The sequence below is a fragment of the Crinia signifera genome, chromosome 9 (assembly GCF_055691185.1).
Source record: "Crinia signifera chromosome 9, ASM5569118v1, whole genome shotgun sequence".
Classification (NCBI taxonomy): domain Eukaryota; kingdom Metazoa; phylum Chordata; class Amphibia; order Anura; family Myobatrachidae; genus Crinia; species Crinia signifera.
In genome coordinates, this window is record NC_139225.1 from 155,624,198 (window position 1) to 155,641,422 (window position 17,225).

The 17,225-nt window shown below is 44.7% G+C and overlaps 1 long non-coding RNA gene across 1 annotated transcript; it reads right to left on the minus strand.

Moving 5' to 3' along the window:
- Window positions 1-6,166: 6,166 nt before the first annotated feature.
- On the minus strand, window positions 6,167-7,433 carry LOC146036773 (uncharacterized). Its single transcript, XR_014460956.1, has 2 exons — window positions 7,298-7,433; window positions 6,167-6,344 (listed from the first exon to the last, which is right to left on the minus strand). It is a non-coding gene; the product is annotated as an uncharacterized LOC146036773 (long non-coding RNA).
- Window positions 7,434-17,225: the final 9,792 nt, after the last annotated feature.

Genomic DNA, 17,225 nt, shown 5'->3' on the forward strand with positions numbered 1-17,225 from the left:
TAAGGACATCATTGCACTGACTGTTTTCTTGGCCCAGCTTCAGCATATTTATAGGCAGAGAGTGCAGTGGATTGGTTGTAGCGGAGTGATATCAGAATAGCCAGTCCAGGATTGGCTGAGGAGCTCCTGTGAATCAAACCAATATGACTAAGTGATTTCATCTAGCTAATAATAGTCTATGACCTAGTCAAAATTGCCATTCCTGCACAGTCTATCTATGCTAGGAGATACTAACTTAGCGTCGGTATCTAAAGCCATGTACACAGGGGACCAGTGTGCATCAATATGTAGTTAAGCCATAAGAGAGCCGGCTTACTACTGTACATCCCGCCATTCCCAGGAGCCGCGGCCAAATACACAGTGTAGCACTAATATTCTGGAGAGTGATAAATCACCACTCAATCAGCTCCTAGCTGTCATTTTTTTAAACAAAGTTATACACCCACTGTACAATGGATAAGGGCACCCTACCACACCCAGATTCTTCCATCATGTAACAAGGTGGAGTTATCTGGCCTCCTTACACTAGGTGAGGAATATATAATAACACACCAAGATCCTCCCACCATGAAACAAGGCGGAGTTATGCACCCACCGTACACAATATGAGGATGCTCTGACACCCCCAGATCCTCCCACAGAAGATGGAATAAAGAGAATAACTGGCATGTCTGTGAGCAGCATCGGTCTATAAATCTGTGGAAGTTTGGGTAAGGTTAAACCCTCCAATTTGATGTCACACTTATTACCTAATATGACAAAATAACATTTTGGTGTCTAGTTTTGTTACATACTGTACTGTAGTTTATAGAAAACGTATTTCAATCTCTCACAGGTCACGTTTATAATGAAAGCCTTCAGCACCGGTTAGAGATAGACTGATGAATCAAATGAAGTGTTTTATTCATTACTTATTCATTTTAAGTAGAATCAGAACTTTTATTTAAATTGCCATTGTTCAGATGAGACAAATGCTCAGGTTTTAATAGGATGCACTTTGGAATTGTGAATAGCCAAAGAGCCAAAAATAGGAAGTAATTATTATGATTGCGGATATTACGTCGGCAAGCATGTCGTCTTTTTCAGCTTGTCCGTAAAGTAAAAATTGCTGTAAGAGGTCCTTGGCTAATGAATAACCCAGCTACCGTACTTACAGTGGCTGTTTCCGAGGTTAGGGATGAGGTGGCCCGGGTGAGTCTTTGTAAGCCGCAGGTGTGCAACAATATGCAAATAAGGCAGTAGGCTAACTTTTCATTCGTGTGATGTCATTGGGTGGCTGGTCTGTGCTAGTCAGGGGATTCCCGCGCTCTAGACTCGAGCAGTAGAATATTATGCTGAGCATCTCATGTTAAATCGCAGAGTTTATTATCATTATTATGATTAGCAGTGCTTAGGGCAGGGATGGGGAACCTTCAGCCCTCCACTTGTTGTTGAAATACACATCCCAGGATGCCCTGCTACAGATTTGCTATTTGCTGATGCAGAGCATGCTGGTATATGTCGTTCAATAACAGCTGGGGGGCTGAAGGTTCCCCATCCCTGGCTTAGGTTATGCACCTGAAATGTCTCAATTGTAGCACTGCTCATTATGACGCCGATTCAGACCTGTTCGTTGAGCAGCGAATTCGGCCCGTCTCCGATTGTGGGGGTGTGAACATGCGCAACCCCCCGGAATGAATTTTCACATGCCAGGGTGTTTGCAGAATGATTGAGAGGCAGGAGGCGGTCGATGGGGTTCTCCCATCATTTCAGGGGTGACCCCAGCGAACACATGCGTGTCCCTGCTTGTTTGGAGCGGGCAGATGGCATCACATGAGGTCAGAGCCCACCCCCAATTCGATCAAGATCGGGATAAAAGTAAGAGAGAGAGGAGAAATCATTTGATGGTGAGTAAACATTGACTGATTTCTCCTTTGTGCGGATGTGTAAGAGTAAACATTTGCGCACAACGCGTGTGCGTTCGGAGGGACGATGTTTACTTTCTCGGTAAGCAGCTAATATATGCAGCCTAGCAAGCAGGCCAGAATTGGGCCCTATAGTTGCAATTAGGGTGTGCAGTCTAGCCAGGACCGGTGCCAGCCCTGTCAGCGCTCCAGGCGCCCCCCCCCCCTGTCACTCGCCTGCCCCCCCCCCCTCTCTCCCCTTCGCTCACCCGCTCCGACAGGGGGGGGGACCCCTTGCAGATTGCGTCTTTGCTACACCAGCAGGGGGGGAAGGGGGACAGCAGTCGCCTGCCACGATTGGGGTCGCTGGGAGAGTGGGGGTTGCGGGCACTCTGCAAATCCAGCAGGGGTGGAAGGGGGACAGCAGGCGCCTGCCATGATTGGGGTCACTGGGGGAGCGGGGGTTGCGGGCACTCTGCAACACCATTAGGGGAGCAGCGGGCACCTGCCACAGATGGGGTCGCTGGGGGGTGCTCCAGGGGAGGGGGGTGCAGTTTGCTGAAGATTGCAGCTGACGACAAGCAGGGTGGGCAGCGAGCATTAACGCTGATCCAGTCGGTGGGGGGAAGGGGGGGGCTATGGGCATACGGCACACCTGCTCCCTGCTGGGATTAATTCCATCCTGGGACCTGGTAGACTGCTGCTGCTTTCTTCCTTCTCTCCTCGGCAGCTCAGTACCACCCTCCAGTGGCCGGCGCCCTAGGCAAATTCCAGGGTTAGGGTGCGGAGTGAAATCACCACAGCTTACAACCTGGGTTGACCAACCTGGCAATTCAACCTGGGTTATAAAAAGGGTTAAACCCGGGTCATCCTCTGTATAATGGTGAACCGAGTTTAGCCTTAAAGCACCATCCCCTGTTTGTGATGCGTTTGGCCGGGCAAAGTTTACCTGCTGGATGGACAGCGAATCTACACAGCCTAGTGAGCCGTTCTGAATAGGGCCCATTGTAAGAAAGCTTAGCGGTGCTAGTGACTGTGCCAACTGTCTCTCTGTTTAATAGGCAGATTGTAAAATATGCCGTAGTCACAGTTTTGGAAACGCGTGTATTTGTGTGAGTGTGTGTGTATATGTGTGTGAGCGTGTGGTGTTTGTGTGCGGACACATTTTTGTTGGCATGCAAAAGTTGCAATTGAACGTTTCATTTTTTCTAATTTGAAATGTATTGTTCTGAAGCCTTGTTGGACGTATTAAAAATTATTGCATGCTTAATTGACTTTCTGCTTGTTATTATTATAAAGTCTAATTTAATTAAAATTGGATTAATCGCAGAAACTCAGACTAATTGTTTCCATTTGGTTATTAGTATCTTCATTTGAGTAAAGCTGGGCCAGCAGATTGCTGCTGCGGCAGCCCGTCTACGCACCACGTCAAATAAAACGGGATTATGCCTTTCTCTGCTTTTATTCTTGTCTGAATGTCATCTTATGAAAATTCATTGTTCTGACAGTAAATCTTGTCTTTCACATAACAATATCAGGTTTCACTCATAGGCCTTTATTCAGATCTGAGCTCAGTACAAATTTGTTTGGAAAATGGGCAAATCCATGTGCACTGCAGGTGGGGCAGATGTAACAGGTGCAGAGAGAGTTAGATTTGTGTGAGTTATTTTGTTTCTGTGCAGGGTAAATACTGGCTGCATTATTTTTACACTGCAATTTAGATTTCCGTTTCAATACACCCCACCCAAACTTAACTCTCTCTGCACGTGTTACATCTGCCCCACCTGCAGTGCACATGGTTTTGCCCATTTTCCGAAAAAAATTGTACTGCAATCAGATCTGAATAAGGGCCATAATGTGTATAAGCCTGGGCATATACCGCCTGGCCTTTAACAGATGCCGCATGCTGGGGGTGATTATCATAGACAGTGGACGTGTAACCACTCTGATGCCAGTGGTGGGTGCTGACTCGTCTTGATAAGCTCAGCCGGTGCTGGGGGCTGGGGATGCATGGCCACCGCCGACCCCCCCAATGAACCTGTTGCGATTCTGCCCGATGTAACAAGGGGGATGCGGCCGGCGGCGGTGAAGGAGGGATCGTAGCAGTGATTGGAGATTCCTGCTGTGGCCCCTCCTAAATCCCCCGTTTTGGGGGATTTAGCCACAAATATTAACGGATTAATGGGTCCTTTTGAGACTAATAAAGTGGAGAAATCGCCAGTAGCAACTGAGAATCCTCTAACTGTCATTTATCTGGCACAATCTATAATTAGACAGAATCTGATTGGGTAGACGCTCCATGCTATCTCTCCCCGAGGCTTGATGCATCTCCCCCAATATGGGATAACATTTAGCACATACAGTGTTAGGCATAAATATAAGGCAATATATTCTGTCACTTCGGGAGCTGCGGGTATTATAACAAGTAAGGGCACCGTGATTCATTGAGTTTTTGTCATGAGAAACAGATTGTCTTGATCTACTTTCAATTCTTGAAGTTGTTTCCAAGGTGACAATTGAGTTATTTTATTTTCTTCTGCAAGATCTCTGTGTATATTTGACATACATGAATAATTTGTTTTTATTTCAGCGATATAAGTCACAATACCCTCTGTTTCATTTTCTAACAAGTCTCTTTACGGAGAAAACCATATAAAAGCTTTTGTTTTACTGTAATATTAGTGGCTACAATTGTGTCCTGTCTGGTAAAATTTGCTGGAGAATAAAAAAGTACAATGATGCGTTTCATGGTGAAAAGATGCGTGGGCTTCTGTATCCTCCGCCTGGTAAATCCTAGAGATTATCTTATACTGGGCTATACAACAATGTCATGAAGAACTGATTTAAATACCTGAATATACGGGATACAGATATCAGAAGAAGTCATTAGTTATGAAAAAAATGGAATGGCAAAGATTGGGGAAGGGATGTGAAATACATCCCACCAAGCATAGCAAATAAACTAAACGTAGTGGTCCAGGATAAATCTAAATACCTGGTCGAAGCTCACAAACTTATAGATGAAGAAGGGACATATACAAAGTTTGATTCCGACCAAACATCTCTCTACAATATTGAATTGTTGACCTATTAAGGAAAGCCAATTTGGATAATGTTATCTGTAAAGATCTATATAGCCAAACCAAAGATTCCAGTGTTTTACTATCTTCCAAAGGTGCACAAAGATAGAGATGCTCCCCCAGGTAGACTTTTTGTGGCAAGTCCTTACCTATTCCTTATCCTCAAATTAATTAATTAATCCCATTAACTTGATCTAAGTTTCAACCATTTGGGAATCAACAACGTTCACATTTGAAGGATTCAACCCACCTACTTTGTGACCTTAAAGATCTTCATTGGCAATCAACAGTAGCTATAGATCACTGTAGACGTCCAGACCTCATATACCTCCATTCCCCACAAGAAGGGCCTATGGGCATTGAGCAATATTCTTATACTGGATGATAAGATCTCCAGTGTAGAAAACAAGTTCTTTTTGGAAAGTATTGAATTAATTCTATGCCATAATTACTTTGAAGTTAAGGGTGATTATTTTGCACAACGCTGTGGGACTGCAATGGGTATGAAATTCGCCCCAGCATATGCTAATATATATATATATATATATATATATATATATATATATATATATATATATATATATATATATATAGGGATTGGGAAAAAGAACACCTCTATACTGATAGTGGCTTTACATATTCCAACATGGGCCCTTATTCAGATCGGTGCGGATATTCCCGCATTCTTACGGAGCGGTCCGCACGCCACGGTGTTTTGCCGCATGCGGCCATCGTCCGTAGAAACGCCCACGTGTCCTCCGCATTCGGACGGACTCACTCTTTAAGAACAGGGCGTGTTTACGGACGACATACAAACCATGCGTGTGCGGGAGAAACACTCCGATTATGCACGGTATTACAGAGTATTACAGAGTATGCTCGGAAATACCGCATCCGACCGGGAGCCAAGCGGTGCTACCGCCCGTAAGCGGAGTATTTACGCCAAACAACCCACTATTAAGTATCTTCTGCAAGACATCACATGACCCACTTATTCAATTACCTATCCTCATAAAAAAACTGCTTATTTGGAATTGGAATCAATTAAATGCCAATATATCCTTACAAGCATGCCTAACACATGCATTGCACACATTAACCCTTACAGCAATTTAAGTGCAATGGTTTGTATTACACCCTGTGTAAAAGATTATAAACAATCTACACATATACTGTTTAATGTGCAAAGAAAACCAACAACTGTGAACTTGCATAAACAATTTATTAGAAAACACAATGAACATATAAATAAAAAAATATCAAATAATAAATTAAATCAGCAGATCTCTGAGGTCCTGCAGGTCGGCTAGCAGGAGCCTCAAGTGGTGCTCCGCCCGCAGGAGGGCCCCACGCACCCCCTCATCTGCCGGTGTGGTGTCATCTGTGGGCATGTCAAAGGGGCAAAAATTAGTCATGTTATTCATGCATACATTTCACATACTGCGACATAAATTGCACAAATGCTAGGTGACATGTGTGTGTATATATATATATATATATATATATATATCTATCTATGTAGAGAGATAGAGACACACATAGATAAATAGATATGACACATACATATATACATACATGCAAACTTATTTACTACATACTGTCTTTTTTTGCCTCTACCCTTTACTCTGCAGAAGACATAACAGTCATAGTGTTTCTTCTCAGTCACAACCCACCCATGACTAACCAATGACAAGCATGTCATGGCCTCCGTCAATAAGAACTTGTCACAATCTGCTCAGTCTAAGTTCAGTGATGGTTCGTGGCATGGGAGTTATGCAAATGTCAGGAATGCACAGTACACATCCTCAAAATCATAATTCTGTCTAAACCAACCTACAATTCTGTGAGGGCAAAAAAACAATCTGAACTACAGGGGGTGTTTAGGTAGAGGAGGCTCCTGGGACACTGGCAACTTCTGACTCCATTCCAAGGTAGGCCGGGCCATACTCCATTTATAGCATACATCCTAGAGTTTATAAATAACATTCACCAACAATATAGATTCCACTATTTGATGGGTCATAATCTACGATTGCAGCAGGTGAATTTAATCCACAAATGATCCACTCATCCCTTTACTCCAGGATCCTGTTTAACTACAACGGTTATGTGGCAGTCAAAATGGAGCTCCAACCCATCCCACAAACCTGTGTAATTGAGAGGTGTCCTGGATGAAAGGGATGCCTTGGACACCCCATCTAACCCGTACCTGTATCTGTAGCTACCCACTTTGGGGTCTATATGAATAGTATTGGAACAAAATTTTTAATCAACAGTGCTACATAACAAATACCAGTACAACTACTTCATGAATGATGCATTATGTAAACATACCGATCTGCTGGGACTCCGGGGCTTGGCACGCCTCCTCCCCCTCGGAATTGGAATCCTCTGGGGCAACCGTGGCCTCCTCAGCCCCCTCCTCCGCCAGCTCCTCTGCCACCATGACCACGTCCACCTCCTCCGCCACAAGCACCTCCTCCTCCACCTCCTCCTCCTCCTCCACCTCCTCCTCCTCCACCTCCTCCTCCACCACCACCACCTCCTCCTCCACCTCCTCCTCCGCCACCAACACCTCCTCCTCTGCCACCAACTCCTCTTCCACCTCCTCCACCACCACCTCCTCAGGCACCTCCTCCTCCTCCACCACCTCCTCCACCATCTCCTCCAACATTTCCTCCTCCTCCACTTCCTCCTCCTCCTCCACCCTTGCCGCCACCTCCTCCTCAGGGTCTTGGGCCTCCTCCTGGGCCAGGTCTGCCTCGGCCTCTTCACGGGCCTGTCGGGCTCGGGCTCGTGCTGTGTGGTAGAAAAAAAAATCATGGTCAATGTCGGGTCATTGGGGCACATGTATTAATCCATAACAAGACATACATGGAAGGGTGATAATGATGGCAAACGATGCAGGCAAGTAGCTCCTTACTGTTAATGGACTCAAAAATGTGACATTTAAATTATTATGTGATTGTTAGTAATTTGTTCAAACATTACAACCCTGGCATTTATCAATGTGTAACACATATTAGATCTGGCACATTGTATGCATCAGATTCCTCAATGCTATGTCATTACATATAAAAGCCACATGACTGCATGTTAACCAGGAAGAAGCACACATAACAGTCTATGGACTTTTAAACCCATGGACACCCACTTATCATGAGACACATGTTATTGTTTATATATGCTATGTTGTAAGTGCGAAATTTCATAGCTAAAATACTCACAATCAGCAATTTCGCCCCTGATTTGCTGCAAGAGCTGGGGCTGGCGCCTGCGGAGGTCCGACCACCGCCTCTCGAGCTGCCCGAGGGACCTCCGCACCCGAGTGCGGGCGTAAATACGGCGCCCTGCCGCAGCATAGGCCCTCCGCTTATGGCGGTTAGTGATAAAGGGCCCCGCACGGCCCAGCCTTGTCTCCATGACGGAGACCAGAACCCTCAGCTCCGCATGTGTAAAGGGGTCTGCCCTTCGTGTCTCCGCCATGTTAACAATGGCATCTATCAACCAATCAGGTGGTGGCATTGGTTGATCACAGTTATTTGTGTTAATAACTTTATTGTTCATCTTTACATGAACAGCGTCTCTGCGCCAACACAAATGGTGACAAATTCGCATGCCTTCAAAACAGTAGTGCTGATGTATGGCAATGAACAAATCTGATATATATATAAAACACAGTGTGTATGCACTTAGCAAATCCAATGACGCCTCGCTCCGCCAAGCAACGCGTGCTATAGCTTAGCAACGCATAGCTGTAGTTAGCATTACTTACTCTATGCATCTATGTGTATGCGTACATTTATGTGTAAAAGACACATACACATACTTGCAGGTATCCTGAGACCAGCATTATACACCAGCCCTGCCTGCCTGCCTGCCTGCCTGTCTGCCTGGGTGCCTGCTCCTTGAAATGTTGAAACATGTGAATAAATTCAAATATCATATATATATATATATATATATATATATCTGCAAACAAATCATACATCAACACAGGAAAAAATCCCCAACACATTAGAGAATAAATCAATGTACTCACCAGTCATCAGGGATAGTATCAACTACAATAATGAAGATATAACAAACACATAAGATCCCTTGTACAAGGTATAATAATTAGCACCTATATTGAACTTCCCCCAAAACTAAGCACATATGATAAATATCTCCTATTTCTTTGCCATTAGGAGGGCAGGCTGGCTAATTTTAGTTTTGTAACACTGACAACTAACACACTGTACTTATTTGAAGGGCTGATTTTGACTAAAATTGGTGTGTTCTGTCAACTCGATAACATGTACCTGAAGTATCTTTGCGCCACAGAGTCCCGCAGCTGGTATCCCCTCCGGCATTCAGGGGCGCGGGATGGGCGCATGGGCGGATCTTGCAGCTCAGATGGTACCTCCCACTCATCAAAGGGTATCTCACGCCGCACAGCAATGTTGTGGAAAAATATACACAGGCCCACGATCCTCGACACCATTTGAGGCGCATATTGTAAGTCACCACCAGTGCGGTGGAGCACTCTAAATCGACCTTTTAAAAGGCCAATTGAGCGCTCCACCACTTGCCTGGTGGCAACATGCGCCCGATTGAATGCCTCCTGTGGGCCCGGTGCTGGGTAGCTGTACGGCGTAAGTAGCCAGGGCGTACATGGGTAACCGGAGTCACCCAGAACCCACGCATCACGGCCTTCCAGCTCTTGGAGTCTTTGCCATATCCCGGTTTGTCGGATGACATGAGAGTCATGGGCACTTCCGGGAAACTTCGAGTTGAAGGCGAGAATTTCCATGGATGGGCCACATACCACCATCACGTTCAGTGAGTGGAACAATTTGCGGTTCCTATATATCTTCTCACTTCGAGATGGAGGCACAAATGGTACATGGGTGCCATCCACAGCCCCTATCACATTAGGGAAGCCAGCAATTTGATGGAAGGCCTGCTGGCTTCTGCGCAGGGTCTCGGTGGCAAATGTCATGGCCATGAAGTGCCCCTTGCGCCTGAACATGGCCGACGTCACACGCCTCAGGATTCGGCAGAAGGCCGGCTGAGATATTCCAGCAAGTACTGCCACTACTTGTTGGAATGATCCTGAGGCGCAGAAATGCAACACCGCCAGCAGCTGTGTGTGAGGCGGAATTGCTGTCGTGATCCCGTGTAGAGGTTCCAGATCGCTCTGAATTAAGGTGAGCAGATCCAGAATTACATGTGGCGGTAACCGGTACCTAGTAAGTACCTCATCATCGGGCATAGCAAACAGAGTCACCCGTGTGCAATAGATTCTAGCACGTCCTGGCCTCCTTGGCCGACGAGTGGGGAGAGCCGCAAGTGCCCTTAGCCTCCTCTCCATGTAGCGCATCATTGCTTCAGCAACCTATAAAGAAATGAACATAAATACTGATGCACCTATGCACATAATGGCCATATCCCACTACAAATAGATTTGTAGCCTTCAATACGTACAATAGATGGCCGCCCCGTGAAATCCCTCAGATCCATTTGACTCTATAATGATGACACAATAATATGAACTCAATACACACCGTCCAAAACACTCAGATAAAGGTGTCAGCATTTTTTGCCGACATCATGTACTATGAGACATTTCATCTATTGCTGGGACATGTTGTCCTGCAATAGATGAACCCACACAGGTTTAAGACCTGTGAGTGAAATAGTGAACATGTGACATGTTGCAATAATGCTACACGCACTTTGCTGGCCCAACAATCTGTAGTCAGTGAGGCAATGGTGCATACATTCATACACTTACATTGTTAATGGATATCATATCTACAAGGAGCATGGAAGAGCTTACCTTAGACCCTGACAAGTCCAGATCTGGAGACAAATGATTCTAGCAGCAAGTCACTATTTATAGGGCTCTCACATGTGTGGTCTATAACAGTAGAGATGAGTATTGCATGACTTGTGGCCTGGATTATCTAAGGGATTGGGCTACTTTTAGCTTGCAATCAAACGCCACAATACCACAGTAGTCATGAATCAAATGTCATGTCATGCTAGCAAATAGCATGTGTATTGTGCAATAGTCACAGGTGTATCAGAAGATTCTATGCAATGTTAGCATTGGTGCCCAGTATTTCATGTAGAACTTTCGCCAGGTTTTACACAATGGAATTTCCGCCACCGTATGCGGCGCGAAAAAACAGCGACGTACGCTCACGCACGGAACGCAGCTGCCGCTGATGTCCGCCAAACAGGATACACAAACAGTATATAAAGGTGTATTAGAAGGTGACCATGTTGTTGCTAACATGTCTGGATCACAACCAGAGGTGGACCCAGATCTGCAGCAACTATTTGACCAGATGGACTCCAGCACCACCTATGTGCCACTGCACATGCGGCCAGTGGGTAATGAGGAGGCTGCTGGACCTTCTACAGCAGGGCAACCTGCACCTGACCATTCTACAGCAGGGCAACCTACACCTGGCCCTTCTGCAGCAGGCCAACCTGCAGCTGGCTCATATGCACCATCAGCAGAATTGATTGGAACACAACCGGGGACTTCACAAGGTAGTACCATGGCCAGCACTTCAAGTGCAGCGACACGTGACAGGGGGCGTGGCCAAGGACGTGGCAAGGGGAGAGCCAGGGCAACAGAGGAACCACCCAAAAAAAATAAGGCATATGAAGCACAGGAGCTTGCCATCCTGGTTCCCCGAGCACGTGATTGGATTGAGTGTCCATCGGAGAAGCTGACACACACACGCAGATGGAAGATTTGGGAACAGATAACGGCAGAGATTAATGAAGTAGCGCCACAAGTTCGTGAGACGGACCATGTGAAGAAGAGGCAAGTTGTTTTGTGATACATGTGCCCAGTAATAGCCAAGTAATGATTGAATTGATGCTTAGATGGATTTAGCAAATGGCCCGTGAGGTTGTTACGATACACATACATTATTGCCATGTTATTTCGGTGAGAGTTAGAGTAGGGTGATTGTGAATGTGTATTGTAACGGTGGATATCATAGTTGCATGTAATATTATCTTTTGGACATTAATCACATGTCGTAATATGTAGCACAGAGCAATGGCTGCAACAGCTAACATCTGGAGTGACATGTATTAATATGTCAACTTACATTGCAGGTGGCAGGACTTCAAAACCAACCTGAAGAGGAAGATGACCAAGCGGTGGGAACACAGCCAGACATCTGGGGCCGGGCCCATGCCATCAGGGCTAGAGCTCACCCCCCTGGAGTTGATGGCCGAGAGCTGTATATCAGTTGAGGAGATCAGGGGGGTGAGCACGATGGATAGCGAGGCCCCAGCTGAAGTGTTTGCGTCTTTGCTGGAAGGTAAATATTGGTCATGCCATAAACTTGTGCAAGTAATTATCTTAGAATGTCTCCTAATTGTGTTTATCTTTTTCCACAGACACCCCACCGCTTGGTGACGACTCTGCTCAGGAGGTGGAGGAGTCCGTGCCACCTGGCCCCAGTGGTAGGCCTGTGCAGCAGCAGCCATCGGCCCAAGCCGATTTGGCCGCCTTGGCCCAGATGCTTGGGGACATCAACCAGCAGGGAGACTTGGCATCAGAACGGATGCATAGGACCGAGGAGATCCTGGCGAGCTTGGTCAGCACCCAGCAGGCCATCGCTGCGAGCATGCAGGCCATGGCTGAGTCACATCAGGCCATGGCTGCAAGTGCTCAGGTGCTGGCCGAGCAAGCCACCCGCCAAAATGATCTCCTCCTCCACCATAATGAGCTTATGGTGGAGCTGGTTACCAGCAACAGGGTCCTAATGTCATCCGTTTCTGGTGCATTACCACCGGCAACACTCCCTGCTGGCAGGAGGGGTAGACCAGCCAACCCCTCAACATCATCTGCTCCACCTGCCCCAGCATCTGGCCGTCCCCGAAGAGCTGCTGCACAGGCCAAGGAGCCTACCAAGGCCAAACGTGGTCGCAAATGAACTTGTGGCTGCATTAATCTCCACCGTTATGTGGTCCCAAATCTTCCATTGTGCTGTGTGTGTCAGCTTCTTGTGTCCAATCACGTGCTGAGGGTAACCAGATGAGCCCTTGCTTCATATGTCCTTTTTGGTTCCCCTGTTGCCCTCTTTTGCCTGCCATTACTGTCAGCTGTACTTGAAGTGATGGCCATGGTACTATCTTGTGAAGTCCCCGGTTGTGTTCCAAATGATTCTGCTGATGGTGCATATGAGCCAGCTGCAGGTTGGCCTGCTGCAGAAGGGCCAGGTGTAGGTTGCCCTGCTGTAGAATGGTCAGGTGCAGGTTGCCCTGCTGTAGAAGGGCCAGCAGCATCCTCATTTCCCACTGGCTGCATGTGCAGTGGCACATAGGAGGTGCTGGAGTCCATCTGTGTGCAATTATATTTGTTTTGTATTATTATTTATTTTGCTACATTCCTGCCATGTTGTTTCTTTTTTGGATTTTGTATTTTTTGGTCATTGCATCACAGTGGCATTGACTGTGACATGTATAGAAATAAATTTTTTTACTTTACCCAAAAATGTGTGGTTTCATGAGTACATGTCGAATACACATGTGTATTGCTAGTATTAATATTCTGTCATGTCCATTGTTAGCAGTTTTAAAGTGTCTGACAAGTACAGGATATGTGGGTGTTTAGTAAGGGTTCCTTGAAGCAGCAATGGTTTCAATTAAAGCACTGACAAGCGGCCTATTAGTGAGTAATGAGTAAAGGAGTAGATTCTATTGGGTTCAGGTGTTAATGCTTGTAGTCATTAGGCGGTACGTTCGCCTACCGCATGAACGAGTGGTGTCCGCAAAGCAATAGTACACTTGTGGACACCGCACATTTCTTCCCTTTTTGATCGCGTGCATTCGGAGTGCTATCCGAATGTACGCCCCCCAACATAAGTGTACTCCCCCGTGTCCGCCCATGTTTCCGCCCCGTTTTGCCCACTTTGAAACTACGCCCATGTGACATTCCGCATGACGCCCATAATACGCCCATATTTCCCGACTGATTGCGGAGAACAGTTTTGTACGGGATTTGGCCGAACTGGTACGGAGTCAAGGCGTGGCACATGCGCGTTGCGTTCTCCACGCATGCGCAGACGCCGAAAAGACGCGATCCGAAAGTATGCGGTAAAGTCCGCGTCAATCAGAATAAGGGCCATAGTCTACTATAAATGCTACATAGACAACCTGATTTTCATTTGATACGGTGATCTGCCCAGTGTAGAAAAGTTTATCCAAATCAATTCATATAATCTAAAATTCACTCATAAACAGAATGAAGTTGACACCGATTATCTTGATATAGTACTCAGAACAGATGGAAATGGAGATATTTCTTTAAAGACCTTCTTCAAACCTACTGACGCAAATAGCTATATCCCGGCAGACAGCTGTCACCTATCTAGGTGGAAAACTACATTCCCGTATTCCCAGTTTGTCCATTTTTAAAAAAAATTGTAGTGTCTTGGAAGATTACTGGGAACAGTCTTCGTTATTGGCTGAAAGATTTTTAATATGAGGTTACAACTGCATCCAAATCGGACAGGATCGGATACAAGCTTCGATGATGAACAAGAAATCTTTATTGTGTGAAAGAACCCATACCAAAATTTCACCTTATATGGACTCAAAACCATTTATAACCAAATATACAGATGTGGCCACGTACATCTTGGTTTTACTGTACAGTGTATGGCACAATATGGCACACCTTGGACTCTGCAAAAGTCACGCATTGTGATTTTTCTAAAAATTTTCTTCTCTAATCTATCACTTTATACAAGTTCTACTGCTTCAGAAATTTTTTTGACTCTATCTAGTTGCTACATTTGGAAAAACAGATAAGCCGTGTTTTACATGTTGTGACAAATTGAGAAAAAAAGCCAAGATGTATCCCATTATTACCTTGAAGGATCCCATCCTAGGTCCCCATTTACCTAGCAGACCCCAGTGCCCTAAAGGAGAGCTATCAATGTAAAAAATATGCTGGCTCCAAGCAAATTGAAACCCAAAAAGGACCCACTAACCCTTAATTTACATCCATTAGGGAATTGTAGTTGTAACCTCATTTATGTAGTTAAAACCAAAAGAAATTTGAAACTTCGGATACAGGAACATCTACGGAACATTAAAAACAAATCACAAAATCACAGTGTCCCACTACATTTTCAAAAAGAACATAATTCATAATAACCATAACATAAACAAAGGTGTTAGATTTTACAAAGCCTGAATTTGTAGAGATTGGAAACTCTGTAAGGGATTCTTTGGCAGAGTGGAAGAACTTGGAAGGAGTGCAGGATAAGTGGGAAAAATTAAAAAGTGCAATTCTAAAAGCAACAGAACTTTGTGTCAAAAGAGTTAGGAAAAACACAAGAAAAAGAAAGCCATTGTGGTTTGCAAAAGAAGTAGCAAGTATTGTGAAAGCAAAAAAGTTGGCCTTTAAGAAATTTAAGCAGACACAGAAGAATGAGGACAAAGAGGTGTATCTTGTTAGACAGAAGGAGGCTAAGAAGGTAATCAGATGTGCAAAAGCACAGGCTGAAGAGAAAATGGCCCAGTCAGTGTGTAAAGGGGGGGGGAACTTTTTTTAGGTATATAAGTGAAAGGAGAAAAACAAAAAGTGGAATAATTAGACTGAAGACAGAGAGTGGAAGTTTTCTTGAGGGGGACAATGTAATAGCAGATAATATTAATAATTATTTCTGCTCAGTATTCACTGCTGAAAGTGTGCAACAGTTAAGTTGCAAGTATAGTCAGAAAACTGAGGGAGAGACAAGTACTGTACATTTACAGAGGAGAAAGTCCTCACAGAACTCTTAAAACTGAAAGTGGATAAATCAATGGGGCCAGATGGGATACATCCAAGGATACTAAAAGAGCTTAAAGGGGAGCTGGTAAAACCAATAACAGAATTATTCAACCAGTCACTAGCTACTGGAGTAATCCCAGAGGACTGGAAAACAGCGAATGTAGTCCCACTGCACAAAAGTGGAAGCAAGGAAGAGGTAAGCAACTATCGACCAGTGAGCCTTACATCAGTAGTAGGGAAATTGATGGAAACACTCTTAAAACAAAGAGTTGTAGAATATCTCAAAACCAGCAATTTACAGGATCCAAAACAGCATGGGTTTACTGGGGGAAGATCATGTCAAACAGATCTTATTGACTTTTTGGTACTTGTTTCCTAGCACGGCCACAACGATCTTAATCGCGGTCATCGGGGGTAAAATCGGGGCCATCGCGGGCATCGCGGCCGTTAAAAATAGGTCGCGATGTGCCAGACGCGATGCCCGCGATTTCCCCATAGAGAACAATGTTAAATGCCTCAATTTACCCGCGATGACCACGATTTCCCATAGGAAACAATGTTAAAAGGCTCAATTTACAGAACACGGGGACATGCACTGAAACTAGAGGGAGGAAGATTCAGGGGAAATGTGAGGAAGAATTACTTCACAGAAAGAGTAGTAGATACGTGGAATAGCCTACCATCAGAGTTGGTAGACGCAAATACAGTAGTACAATTTAAACATGCTTGGGATAAGCATATTGATATCCTTACAAAAAAATAAGGATCAAATATGGTTTGAGGTAACATGTTTAAAAAAAGGGGCAAACTAGATGGGCCAAGTGGTTCTTATCTGCCGTCACATTCTATGTTTCTATAAAAAAAGATTTAAGTTTTATTGCCCTCAAACATGTTAAACATACAGTATACAGGGTGCTGATAGCGATGTGACCCTATACAGATGAGGAAACCGATGTCCCCGATGTCACGGCCCGATTATCATATCACATAGGATGTAGCTATGGTTGATATGGATTATTGAATAGTTATTGGAAGCTAAATGATTCAAGTAATGCTCTTCATATGCTTATAGGGATAAAACAAACTGTTGCTTTAAGAATGATTTCTAAATGTTTGTTAAAAGTATGAGTTTATACAGCCATAAAGAAGTTTAAGCCGGCTGCCGGTGACTCATAGACTGTGGTCAGCTAGTGTCCTGTGACACAAGGAAGTGAAAAGTCAAGTTATAGCAGATTTGTATTTTTAGTATAGAAGTCATAGTCACAAGATAACTCATAAAATGCTGAGATAATGTTTGGAAATTCCCCATAAGGGGTGTATAATTATTCTAATTCTTAATATCTGATGGGTGCATGTATATGATTGGCCTGTTCATTTTATTGGTTTTTGTTGAGTCTGTTATGTAAATGTTTAAGGCATAAAAGCCTGTACAGATCATAACGTCATCAGCTTGTAATTAATCTT